This window comes from Mobula birostris, chromosome 26, assembly GCF_030028105.1.
Source record: "Mobula birostris isolate sMobBir1 chromosome 26, sMobBir1.hap1, whole genome shotgun sequence".
NCBI lineage: Eukaryota > Metazoa > Chordata > Chondrichthyes > Myliobatiformes > Myliobatidae > Mobula > Mobula birostris.
Genome location: NC_092395.1, coordinates 27,397,921 through 27,411,465, shown reverse-complemented (window position 1 = coordinate 27,411,465; position 13,545 = coordinate 27,397,921). Strand labels below are relative to the sequence as shown.

The 13,545-nt window shown below is 42.9% G+C and overlaps 1 protein-coding gene across 2 annotated transcripts in view; it reads left to right on the top strand.

Moving 5' to 3' along the window:
• Positions 1-13,545, top strand: part of LOC140187968 (small conductance calcium-activated potassium channel protein 2-like) — a 119,295-nt gene that overhangs the window by 32,605 nt on the left and 73,145 nt on the right. The window lies entirely within an intron of this gene.

Here is a 13,545-nt window from a genome sequence, read left to right as displayed (position 1 = left end):
AATTGTTGGTAACGGAATGAAAAGAGTTGTTGCATTGTTGTGAAATACCCAACTGTTGAGGAGCATCCTTCAGGAGTGGAGTCTGAAAATCAGTCAGAGTCATAGCCAAAGTTATTGATACTTAATGTCTTTAAGGCAGGGAGGAATGGGTGATAAATTCCAGCTGTGACCACATTTCCCACATTCCCAAGAAATATCCTTGCCCAGACTTGTGACCTTCCGATCTGAAAATTTTAAGTCAATACTGGCTTCTGTGTTTACAATATCTGATGATGAACAGAAGTTCACTTCCAGATCTGAGGAAAGGTCAGACAAAAGAGAACAGCATCATAGTTTCAGATAAGAGTCATAAATGGAAGAGCCAGAGATGAATAAATGGTGTTTCCAGAGTGAGACTGATAGGTTTCTATCAGGGGAAAGTATTAAGTCCTTTCAAACCATCACATATTTGGAGTTACAGAATAAATCAGTCATTGTCTCATTTGAACAGGCTCAAGGGGCTGAATGGATGTTGTCTTTCTTCCAGAAATGTCTCTAGTTTCACCCTAGGCTTCATATGCATTGGCTGAATTCCAACAGGATCTCCCGGGGTCTAGCTTGAAAGAACTATTAACTTTATTTGTTTATGGGATGTGAGAGACTGTTAGTGATGATGACAAGGTTGTGTTGAACCATTTTGAACTGCTCTCATCCTTCTGGGGGAGGTGGTGTTGTTGGTGAGGGAACTCGAGGATTTAGTTCCAGGATGAAGGATATATTTCCCAGATCAGAATGGTAAGTGATTTGGAAGGGAAACTGAAGGTGGTGGTGTTCTCACATACTTTCTGAGCTTCCTAGTGGTAGAGACACTTCTGGTTTAACCTACAGAGTAATACGTCTTGGACATAGGCCCCTTGGTCCAACCCGACTATGACGACCGTGCTAGTCTCACTTGCCCATGTTTGGTTCATATCCCTAATAATCCCCTCCTATCCTTGTAGTTATCCAAAAGGCTTTTAAATGTTGTTATTGAACCTGCCTCAACCACTTCTTCTGGCAACTCAGTCCATAAACACACCACTCTGAATGAAAAAGATGCCCCTCCATTCCCTTCTAAATCTTTCACCTCTCACCCCTCTAGTTTATAGTTCTCCTTCCATAGGAAACATATTCGTTTGGTTCACCCTGTAGGTAACTTCAGTGCTGCAGAGGGTCGTAAATGTAGTCGGCGCCATCTTGGGTGCTAGCCTACAAAGTACTCAGGACGTCTTCAAGGAGCAGTGTCTCAGAAAGGCAGTTTCCATTGCTAAGGACCTCCAGCACCCAGGGCATGCCCTTTTCTCATTGTTACCATCAAGTAGGAGATACAGAAGCCTGAAGGCACACACTCAGCGATTCAGGAACAGCTTCTTCCCCTCCGCCGTCCAATTCCTAAATGGACATTGAACCCATGAACACTACCTCACTTTTTTAATATATATTATTTCTGGTTTTGCACAGTTTTTAATCTATTCAATATACATATCCTGTAATTGATTTATTTAGTTTTACTTTTTTTTCTTCAAAATTACATATTACATTGAACTGCTGCTGCTAAGGTAACAAACTTCACGACACATGCTGGTGATAATAAACCTGATTCTGATTCTGATCTTATGGCTGATGCGTACTATGGTTTGCCGATGGTAGAGGGAAAAAATTTTCAGGGTGGTGGATCAAGGTAATAACACCAGTAAGGTGGGAGGAGACAAAAGATCAACAGGGATTCACTTTGCCGATGACTCAGATTCATTCCTCCCACGAGGACATAAGGGCGAGGAGAGATTCTGGCTCAACTGCTCCTCACTCCCTCACCTCATGCATAAAGAACCAGTCTCCAGACGAGGCATTAAACAGACCCAGCATTTCAATAAGTCTTGCAGCATCCAAGGTGGGAAGTTTCCCATCACTGAATATGGCAAAGCCTCTTCTGAGTCATTAGTCCTAGTGGGCGTTCTCTACATATTTCTCACATAGTGTTTAGATGCCAGAGTGGGAGAAATTCTTAGTTGTTAATCTTTAAATCCATGTATCCAAAGCTTGTCTGGAGTAAACCATCCAACTTCCCCTTCAGTGGTTTTGCCCTGTAGCCTACTGAGAGGTGAGTTTGTAGTGCAGCGGGTGAGGGTTACAAGGAATTTGAGACCCCCAGTGATTAATGGGACCAATTTCAACAATTGAGATTGAAGAATCGAGGATGAAACGATGGAAGGACAGAAATAGTGGGTTAAATGGAGGCAAGCCAGTTGCAGAGAGGAGAAAAGTGGGGTGAAGTGAGAGAGAAATATTTGATAATCCCATGGAAGAGTTACCCACCTTCAGGAATGGGATTGAGCCCTGTGTGGGCCAGAGAACTTGAGTTCATATCATTACATTGTAGAGTACCAGCTCCATCACCCACAGGCAGTGTAATCCCACAAGTTCCTAGTAGTAGCAGGGAGTTTGAAAATGAGATGCAGATATGGTAAGGTCTGGAGATTCCCAGCTCACAGGATTTCCCTGCAAGATGCTGGCTTAGTTCACTCAAGTTCAAGTATATTGTCATAGGCAGACATTCCCAAGCAATAAATGCCATCAAAATTGGCCTCTTGCTGCAGTATGATCTTAAATTAACATAAACTAAACATAACTTACGTGACAGAGTAGACATGACATCAGTGCAAGCTGAGAAAGGGAACAGGGGAGTGTAGGTGGAAATGGGAGTATGATTTAAAAGGTCCGTTTGAGAACCCATGAAGCTACTTATTGACAAGAATATAAGAAATAGGAGCAGGAGTCGGCCATCTGGCCCGTCGAGTCTGCTCCACTACTCAATAAGATCATGGCTGATCTGGCCATGGACACATCTTCACCTACCTGCCTTTTCCCCATAACCCTTAATTCCCTTACCTATAAGAGGAAAAAAGTTCAGAGGATTCGGAAAGATGCTTGTGGGAGTGGAATAGTGTTGTAAACTCAGATTTTCAGAGAGCCACAGGTCTTGCAGCTAATATCTTAAAGCAGGGATTTGTAACCATTTTCCAGCCACGGACTAATACCATTAAGCAAAGAGACCAGGTTAGGGACACTTGTTTTAAGAACGTACCTAGGAGAGTTGAAAATAAGTGGGGATGCTGAGCAAGTTGCTTTCTTGCCCTGGTTGGCACTTTTTTTCCACTGACACTGGGGAGAAAATATCATTCAAATATCAGGATGGTATTTTCAGTTTTGCATCACCTTGTGAAACTGATTTCTCACTGACTTGGAGTGATATTGTTGCATGTCAGTTATGGCTGGGCTTCTTGTTTCCTGGTTCAGAGACCTCCAGACGCTTAATCAGAAAAGTTTATAGGGTAATACGTTACCGAGACAGGCCCCTTGACCTGACAGGTCCATGGCAACCGCAGCATCTTTCCTGGTTGTCCCATTTACCCGCATTCAGCCCATAACTCTCCATGTACCGATCCAAATGCCTCCCAACTGTTCATAAAACTGAACCTTTGCTCATTTAGGTTAACCAGCTCAGCGGAGTTCCCTTAGTGTTCTTGCTGATATTGACAACCCACCATCATCGCCAAGATAGTTGAGTCATCATTGTGTGGGGAGCTTACTGGTTGCTGTGCTTCCTACACTTCAGTGCATGCAAAACCCTTTGAGACATCTTGTGGTGGAAGTTGCGGCAGAAATACAAATCCGATTTTTACAAGACTGGAAATGCTGCAGAGGCTCATTGCGTAGTCGATATCCATTCGAGTTCAATTATAGACAGTGTCAGTGATTTTTCAACTGCCAAATTGTACTGCACTAATTTTTTGAGTTAAAATTGTGACAAGTCTGAAGGAGCTCTGTCTTGTTGTCCTATAGCAAAGGTACAGGGGACAGTTCAGGCATTTAGGCCTGTCTGTTTAACAAATTTATGCTTACTCAGTGCTTTAACTCCATCACTCAGTCTTGGTCCCAAATTTCTTACTACCCTTACCCAGCAATCTTGGAAACTCCAACTGACTCTCTGAAGTTTCAGCTTACTGATCTCTCCCCTGATGGCTAGCATTGAATTTACTACATCCTCTTGCTCTGGTCTCTCCTAGCAGACAGAGTGGTTTCTCTCTCTCTCTCTCTCTCTCTGATGACCTATCAACTCAATTAATTATCTCATCCACCGTGTCGAGATCACACTTAATCTGAAAAATAATAAATCTGAATTGATGGAACCCAGGCCCCATAAGTTAATCCTTTTCACCCTGATGTCCTTCAGTCTTCAAAGCTGCAATTGGCTCCCAGACTCAGCAGCATGTGAGGGAATTATCTCTAAATATCAACTACCACTTAAATCCTAATTTAACTCCTAAGAACACTCGATGAATGGCTGTCATTCCTGTTGTGAATCCTGGCACTCCTCTTCATCCACTCTGCCAGTTATCCTATGCTTTCATTTTCTCTGTTGCATGGTCCCAGCTGTCTGATCTTTATTGTGTAACGTTAGTAAAATGATTTCTTGGATTCCCATAAAATATCACCAATTGACCCCGCCTTATTTCAAACTCCTCCATGGATTCCTCACTACTAATTCTGTAGGCTCCTCCAGTCCTACAGCCCCACGTGACCTAGGCGGTCACACTAAATTCCAACCCAAACAAAATGCTGGAAAAACTCAGCAAGCCAGGCAGCATCTATGGGGGTGAATAAGTCAATGACCCTTCACCAGTGCTGGAAAGGAAGGGGGCAGAAGCCAGAATGAGAAGGTGCGGAAGGGGAAGGAGTACAAGCTGGCAGGGAAGTGATAGGTGGATGAAGTAAAGAGCGTGGATGAAGTAAAGAGCTGAAGAAGGAATCTGACAGGAGAGGACAGTGGACCATTGAAGAATGAGAAAGAGGAAGGGCATCAGAGAGAGGTAATGGACAGGGGAGGAGAAGAGATTGAGTGGGAAGATATTCCAACCTCAGATGAGGATTCACACCGGGAAGCCATGATTCCTCCAGCTATCCACTCCAGGAATCCCCAAAACCTGATGCTAACCTCTTGGTTAGATTCGATTAAATCCCTGGATTTAATCTCACCGCTGTTGCCAGCCAGTCTTTTAGCAACGAGCTTTGGAATTCTCTTTCTGATTCTTTCCACCTCCATCGATTCAGTCACTTAAAACTCTCCTTAAAACCAATCTGTTTCACCCAGTTTTCAGTCGTGTCTTCATACCTCCTTACAAAGCTCGGTACCTGAGCTCATTCGATAATAATCATGAGAAGGATAGATGGCTGCTCTGCACCATTAATGCTCCAGAAAGTAATTGCCGTTATAACACTGTGTGGGCGGCTTCAACCAAATTTTTAACTATGGTATGCATACAAATATAAAGATATGTGAATTAGGACCAGCCAATTTGGCCATTTAATAAAATAATAGATAATCTGATTAAGACTTCAACTGGGCATTTCCATTTACCACCACCTCTTCGTTTATCGTGTATCTATCTACCTCTGCCTTAGAATTTGTTACACTATATTTTTAGGAAAATAATTCCAAATAGGTGACTCATCTTTCACATACACATACAGTTAGAGTATGTGGCACAGTAGAGTAGTGTTTAGCATAAATCTTTACAGCGTCAGATGTAAGACTGGGGATCAATCCCCACCGCTATCTGTAAGGAAGTTGTACGTTCTACCTGTGACCGCGTGGGTTTCCTCTGGGCGTTCCGGTTTCCTCCCACATTCCAAAGATATAGGAGTTAGGGTTAGTAAGTTGTGGGCATTGTGGGCATGCTATGTTCGTGCCAGAAGCACGATGGCACTTGCAGGCTGGTCCCAACACATCTTAGGCTACGTTGGTCATTGCCGCAAAACAACACACTTCTCTATATATTCGATGTACATGTGACAAATAAAGCTAATCTTTAATCTCACTTTAATCTTTAAGAATAGTTGATGGCTTTTTACAAAGTATAATAAACAGTACAATAACCAGACTCTTGTCTCAATAACATCTGTTGGGCGTTTGTGAGCCTCCTTGTACCCAATCAATGGATGTGGAGTCACACCAGGAAGCCATGTTTCCTCCAGTTAGCCACTCCTGGAATCCCCAAAACCTGATGCCAAGCTCAAAATGCTGGGGCTTTTTAGTCTTTCCCTTCCGCCTGTGCTATTGGGAAAGTTTTTGTACTGATTCCTGGGACTGATGCATTGTTTTGTGAGGGGAGACTGCGTAGGGATGGCTTATATTCCATAAATTTAGGATAATGAGGTGATGAATTGAATTCTGATATGTCTATCAATGTTCTCCTCCACTGTCGTGATGAGGCCACACTTAGGTTGGAGGAACAACACCTTATATTCTGTTTGGGGTAGCCTCCAAACTGATGGCATGAACATCCATCTGCCATTAATGGCCCCCACACACCCCCCCTTCACCATTTCCCATCCCTCTTTCGCTCTCTCACCTCACCTCCTCACCCGCCCATCACCTCTTTTTGGTGCGTCTACCTCCTTTTCCCCTTCCATGGCCTTCTGCCTCTTTTACCAACTTACTTCCCAGTTCTTTACTTCATCCCCTCCCCCTTCAGGTTTCACCTATCACCTTGTGTTTCCCTATCACCTTGTGTTTGTCTCTTCCCTCCCCCCCACCTTTTAACATTCTACTCCTCAGCTTTTTTTCTCCAGTCCTGTCGAAAGGTTTTGGCCCGAAACGTCGACTGTACTCTTCCTAGATGCTGCCTGGCCTGCTGAGTTCCTCCAGCGTGTTGCTCAGATTTCCAGCATCTGCCAATTTTCTCTTGTGCGTGAATGAATTGAAACACATCCTTTTCTTTTCAGATTTACAGGGTTGATCATGAGAAAGTGTCGGGGTAGGGGCCCAAACACTTTGTACTGGAATGAAAAGAAATTCCATCAGTTGGTGGGCTCTAAGTCTTTGGAATACCATGACCACAGAGAGCCAAGGTTACTTTCTAAATGACTTACTTACTGCCCGTTATGTCGCGGGTGCTGAGGGCAGCAATGAAGATCCTTCTCCTCTGTCTGTCCTTGGCCATTTTCTCTATGATGCCCCAGGGTCCTCATTTCTGCCTCTATGGTACAGTGCCAAGTTGCCTTTGGTCTCTTGTGTTTTCTCCATCCTTCAGGGGGCCAATGAAGTGCTGCTCAGGTAGACTTAAGGATCAGATCAGATGACAGAGATATACAAAATGTTAAGAGGCATAGATCGGGCGGGTAGCCAGAGACTTTTTCCAGGGGTGAAATGGCTAATACATGGGGGCATAATTTTAAGGTGGTTGGTGGAAAGTATTGGGGGGGGGGGATGTCAGAGGTAAGTTCTGTACACAAAGAATGGTGGGTGCATTTAACACCCTGACTGGGGCGGTGGTGAAGGAAGATACATTAGAGGCATTTAAGAAAATCTGAGATAGGCACATGGATGATAGAAAAATGTAGGGTATGTAGAAAGGGAAGTGTTGGATTGATCTTAGAGTAGGTTAAAAGTTCGATATACATCGTGGGCCAAAGGGCCTGTACTGTGCATTATGTTTTATGTTCCAGATTTATAGGCACTAAACTATGGCAAATGAACTTCAATACAGAACCGAGAAAGGGTGGGATATCCTTTAATAAACAGTGAACAGCAGGTGCTCCAAGGAGATTAGGGCATTGTGGATATCAGTCATTAAAATAGCTTGGCCAAGGCAGAAATGAAACTAATAGCATGTTGGCTATTTAGTCCAGAGAGCTGAAGTACCAGCCAGTGCATGTGATACTTCAGTGATACTTACCCTTGTTATGCCCCACTGATGGCATTGAGAACAGTTCAGGCCTCGCAATTCTTGGGGTGTTTATTAGCCTGGGAGGAGTGAGTACACTGCAGATTTACCACAGTGATCTTTCACTGAGCTCTCCAAGTTAAACTACAAAATGAAATTAGACAAGTTAGTTTTGTATATACTGTACTCTGGAACATTAAGGGTCGATTTGATTAAAATTTTCACAGTTCTAAGGGAAACTGGGAGATAGCGAGAACTTATCCCTGCTTGTCGTGGAGTTCGGAATGAGGGAGAACAAGACCCGAAGCCAAGAGCTTGTGTTTCAGGAGTGATGAAATATTTTGACGAGCAAAACTGGAACAAATGACAACTGATCCTGGGGTGTTTGTTCATTTTTTATCTGAATCTCACAGATGTTTGGTATCAAAGTTATTGAGGTCTATAGGGAAAGTGTAGATCACAGATTGGCCATGACCTTAGTGGATGAATCAAGGAGCTGGAGGCCTTTTCTGTTCCTACATTCTTGTGTTACCATGAGGGGAGTTACATTACAGCTGTGCAGTGTTCTGGTTAGACCGCATCTGGTAGGTCAATGGATTATTGTGAACCTAGTGGATATGGACAGTGGTCACAATGTAGGCATAACCTCACAAAATGGAGGAAGAAATACAAGGATCTAGAAAACCACCTCCAGCTCTAATACTCCTAACATTAGGGGATTGGATGAAGTGATCATTTAGCCATATTTTTACCCAGTAGCAGAGAAGGTAAAGGGGCTAGCTGCCAGCTCATGTTCATATATCTTGTCTTTTTATTTATATTTATGTTCCATTCTCTTCCTTTTAAAATCATCTGACTTGGGAGATTGATCTTTCTCCAGTCCCTTCATTTTCTTTATTACCATTTTAAATTTTTAATTAGATGGATTGATATAATAAAACCTGACTTTTGGGGTTAATTTATTTCACAGATAATTTGTCATTTACTGTGCTGAAGATGTGGATGCAAACTATCCATTTAACAAGACCAGCACTTCATTTAGGTCATTATAGTCTCGTCAGTATCTGTCTTTGATAGGGCCACTTTTGCCCCAAGGTCTTTCATTTAATGTATTTATGAGATACTCTTTACTTTCAGATTTGATAGCCTTTCAATTATTTTTCACATTCTGAAAATCTATAGCATAAGTGAAATACAGTTCAGGGATGTTTTTCTTCACTTTAGTAATCCCAAGAACCACTTCCAAATCATTACCCTTATGACCCAACCTAGTTTCACTGTGAGAGAAATTCCTGATGCAACTTTCTTCTTGGAGCATCGTGGTGTAACTTGCACCAAGGAGCAACCTTCACTGGGCATTCCCAGAATACTTGGTTTTCACAGCCCAGCATCAAAGTGGGATGACCATCACTTAAATAAAATCAAAAACTTACTTTACCTGCAACTCCCTGTTTCCCCAAGCTCTCCAACATGACTCCAATCCTCAGCCCTCTCAGATCTCCATCTGGACGCCCCGAACCTTCCAATTATTAGAAGTTCTCTTTTATGTTCTTGCAGTTACTGCTGCCTTCTTCTACCTTCCAGCTGCAGGAACGTGATAAGTTGAGTCTTCAGCAATGTTAATCCAGTGCCACAAAATCCAGATCCCTTTCAGTTGCAGCAATGCACTTTCTCCTCTTACACAACAGAAGTTTGCACTTGGGATGAGTTTGGCACTGCTGGTCAAACACCTCCCATTGTGTTGTGCAGGAGTGTCCGGGGATCTGTTTGCACATAAAACATAGAACATAGAACATTACAGGCCATTGCAAGCCCTTTAACCCATGATGTTGGGCTGACCTTTTAACCTGTACTATGATCAATTTAACCCTTCCATTTTTCTATCATGCATGTGACTATCCAAGAGTTTCTTTAATTCCCTAATATATTTGCATCTACCACTACTCCTAGCAGGTCATTCCATGTACCCACCACTCTGTCTGTTAAAAAATATATACCTCTGATATCTCTCTTATACCTTCCTTTGGTACTTTTCCAGTCTCTCTCTATTGCTTCTTTGATAGCTCCTCAAATTTCTCAGTTTTCCCATTTTCTTTCCTTGGTGTCAGCATTGCTTCACCTGAGAACAAGAGAACCTCACAGCACATGAAGCCACACAATGGGCCATTGTACCAACGCTTATTCTTCAAAGGAGTAACCATGCTCCATCCACATTCTGCTTAGTACTGACGACCCTGCCAGTTTGTTCTCAGCAGCATTCCAACCCAGGTTTGCTTTACAAAATGGCAGCGCACCCCAAACCAAACTGGAAATACACCATATTCTTCACAGTCTTCACTATGAACCCCTCTGTGTAGAACTAAGTTATAACCTTATCAAGGGAACTTTGCTCTGTATTTAACTTTTTTTTCTTTGTTGTATGAGTGTTTGATGAGACAGTTAGCGTGAGCTGGAAAGTTGCTATCTGATTCGTGGTCCTTTTCTCAGGCTTGAGGGTGACGTTCTTCCACTCCATTTCTGTGGTGTCTGAGGAAGCTGGTGTGCCCAGTGTGGGGTCTGTAGGGATGGGGCAAGAGTTGCTTGACAAGTTGGCGGGTGGATTGCCAGGGAGGTTGTTATGCTGCACCTCCATGTATGCCTATTGACGAATGCTCCTTTTCCACTTTTAATGTTCTGGGCCAGGAAGTGCTCTGAATAATGAGAAAGTTAGTTTTTCAAGGGAGGCTTTGAGAATATCCTTGCAGTACATAGTATATCCAACGTCTCAAAATTCTCTTTCTTTAATGGACTGTGGTGTGAACGAACCAGTTATCCTTTTTGTTAAAACCCTTCTCCAGGATAAAGTATTAATGTCTTGTTTAAACTGGAATTCTTGCTTGTTTGAAGTTCATTGGGCTGTTAATGGGACAGCAAGAGTTAAATAATTGGTTCTTGGGTTGTTGGATGTGGCTCTGCCTCATGCCCCCTGGGAGTCAACATCTCTGAAGATCTATTGTGGGCGTAACATATAGATGCAATTACGAAGAAGACACGTCAACGACTATATTTCATTAGGAGATTTGGTATGTCACCAAAGTCTCCAGCAAATTTCTACAAATGTGCTGTGGAGAGCCTTCTAACTGATTACATCACTTAGGTATGGAGGTGCCTCTGCCCAGGGTTGGAAAAGCCGGCAGAGAGTTGCAAACTCAGCCAGCTTCATAGGCCGTAGGCTCCCCAGCTTCAAGGACATATTCAAAAGATGCTACCTCAAAAAGTCATCATCCGTGCTTGAGAATGCCCATTAGCTAGGACATGCTCAGTTCTCATTGCTACCATCAGAAAGGAGCTACAGGAGCCTGAAGGCACACATAACATTTGAGGAACAATTTCTTCCCTTCCACCCATTAAATTTCTAAATGGACAAAAAAAATCAACCATGAACATTACCTCACTATTTTTGCAAACAAGAGAAAACCTGTAGATGCTGGAAATCCAAGCCACCCATGCAGAATGTTGGAGGAACTCAGCAGGCCAGACAGCGTTTATAGAAAAGAGTACAGTCAACTTTTCGGGCCAAACGGCCCTACGGAGGGGTCTCGGCCCGAATCGTCGATTGTACTTTTTTCCATAGATGCTGCCTGGCCTACTGAGTTCCTCCAGCATTTTGTGTGCATTGTTCACTATTGTTGCTCTCTTTTTGCAGTATTTTTAATTTAATTTTTATGTATTTCTTATTGTAATTTATAGTTTTTATGTAATGCCGCAAAGCAAGAAATTTCAGGATGTGTCAGTGACACTAAACCTAATTCTTATTCTTCTGGTACTGACTGAATAATTTCTGTAGTTTCCCTGTGTTAACGTGGCTGGGCTGTGAATCACGGAAACTGTTATTGCCACTAATGACGTTAGTGTTTCACAGCAACATGTGGCCCCATCGGAGAGAATTGTTCCATCGAGACCATCAAAACAAAACCTGAATGTTGGAATTCTGAAATCTAAACCAGAGATGCTGAAAGTGCTGAGCAGATCCGAATGGGTTTGCGGAGAGAGGGAGAGATTTTTTCTCTCGGACGAACGAGATTTCATCAGAACCGGAAGTGAGAGATAAGCAAGTTTTGAAGTGCGGTGAAAGTTGGAGGGAAGTGAAGAGAGAACAAAAGGGAAGGTCTTTGATACAGTGAGGATTTAAAGAGAGTGACGAGTGAAGAGGAATGACTGTGCAAGGTGAAAGGTGTGGGGATTGCACAGGGAAAGATTCAGAAGGTGAAAGCGAAGGAGAACCAAATGGGAACAGCAGAATTACTATGTGAAATTGTGGAATCCACTGAGTCTTGAAGGTGGTAAGGGACCACACAAAGGTGAGGTGTTGTCCCGTGAGTCTGCATTGAGTTTTGTTGGAACAGTGTGGGAGGCTAAAGACAGGCCTGAATGGGACAGAGAACAGAAGTGACAGGTGACTGGAAGCTCAGGGTTACCCCTGTGGACTGAATAGAGGAGTTAAAAGTTAGACACCCAATCATGCTTTGATGAACTTCTCTATTGACTCCACTCACTACCCCCACAAGACGGCCTCACTGTGGGAATCTTTCTGGATCCCCACTTCCACTCTGTTTGTGTTATATGGAATGTATTCTGTTCCAGTCCAGTTCAGATCCCATCCCCCTCATCCTTCTTCTTGTCTGAATTTGTGTCATTTCCTGCTGAACTGGACAAATTCCATCGGCCTTGCTGAGTTTCTCACCTTCCCTCACGGTCAGACAGTCTAACTCCAAGTCTTCATTTCGAATTCCTTGAATTCTTTGCTTCCCTATGACATCTGCTCTAAGCCTATAGATTTCACAATTAACTGTGAGAACTCCATTCCATTCTCCTGAATTCTCTCTCTTCTGCTTTGCTCTTATGAAGTCAACTCTCTCCACATCCTTACCTCCCCTTTCTTTCAGCACACTGGTCTTTCCCTCTCTCACACCCTGGTTCCTCCTCAGTCATCTGCAACAACCTCTCCCCTTTCCACATCACCCTCCGGTACAATTGAATGTTTATCTTTTCACCTATTTATTTCTGTCCAGAAACTAAAACGATGTTTCTAGCTAAATAGCGATTTATTTCTATTTATTTCAGTCTTCTGTGCTGTATTTGTTGCTCTCAATGCAATCTTCAATTATTGTCTTTCAATCTGTAAGAATGTTCCTGGGCTTCCAGTCTACCTGCCACTCTAATTCTTCATCCCACTCTCCATTCTCATCTCTCCATCCTTGAACACTACTGTTATAATGAAGCTCAAAGCACTGTTTCCCATCTTCTTGTTAAACACGTTCTAGCCTTCCAGACTCCACTTTGAGTTCAACAGTTTCAGATAGTGGTTCTTCTTCTCAAGTTTATGCCTCTTCTAGGCTGGCTTCTGAAACTTCACCTGTCACCCCTTCTGTCACCTTGCACTTTCATTCCTTCCCCACTGACTTTCTCCTGCCTTCCACCCTATCACAAACCTTCCCTTCTTTTCACTGTATGTTAAGACTTGCCTTTATCTCTTAACATTTTCTAGTACTGATTGAAAGCCAATGTCCTGAATTGTTAACTCTGTTTCTCTCTTCAAAGACGTTGCCTGATCTCCTGAGTATTTCCAGCATTTTCACTAAGCCTCTCCTGCTGGGAGTGTATCTTGGGAATTCACGGGTTCACTTTTTTCTGTGTTATCCATCCTCGGTGACCATGTATCCAGCTTCAAAGCCAAGAGCTCTAGAATCCCCTCCCTAACTCTCTCTGCCTTCCTCTTGTCCTGCAAAATGGTCCTTAATCCAATTTATTTGGACAAATT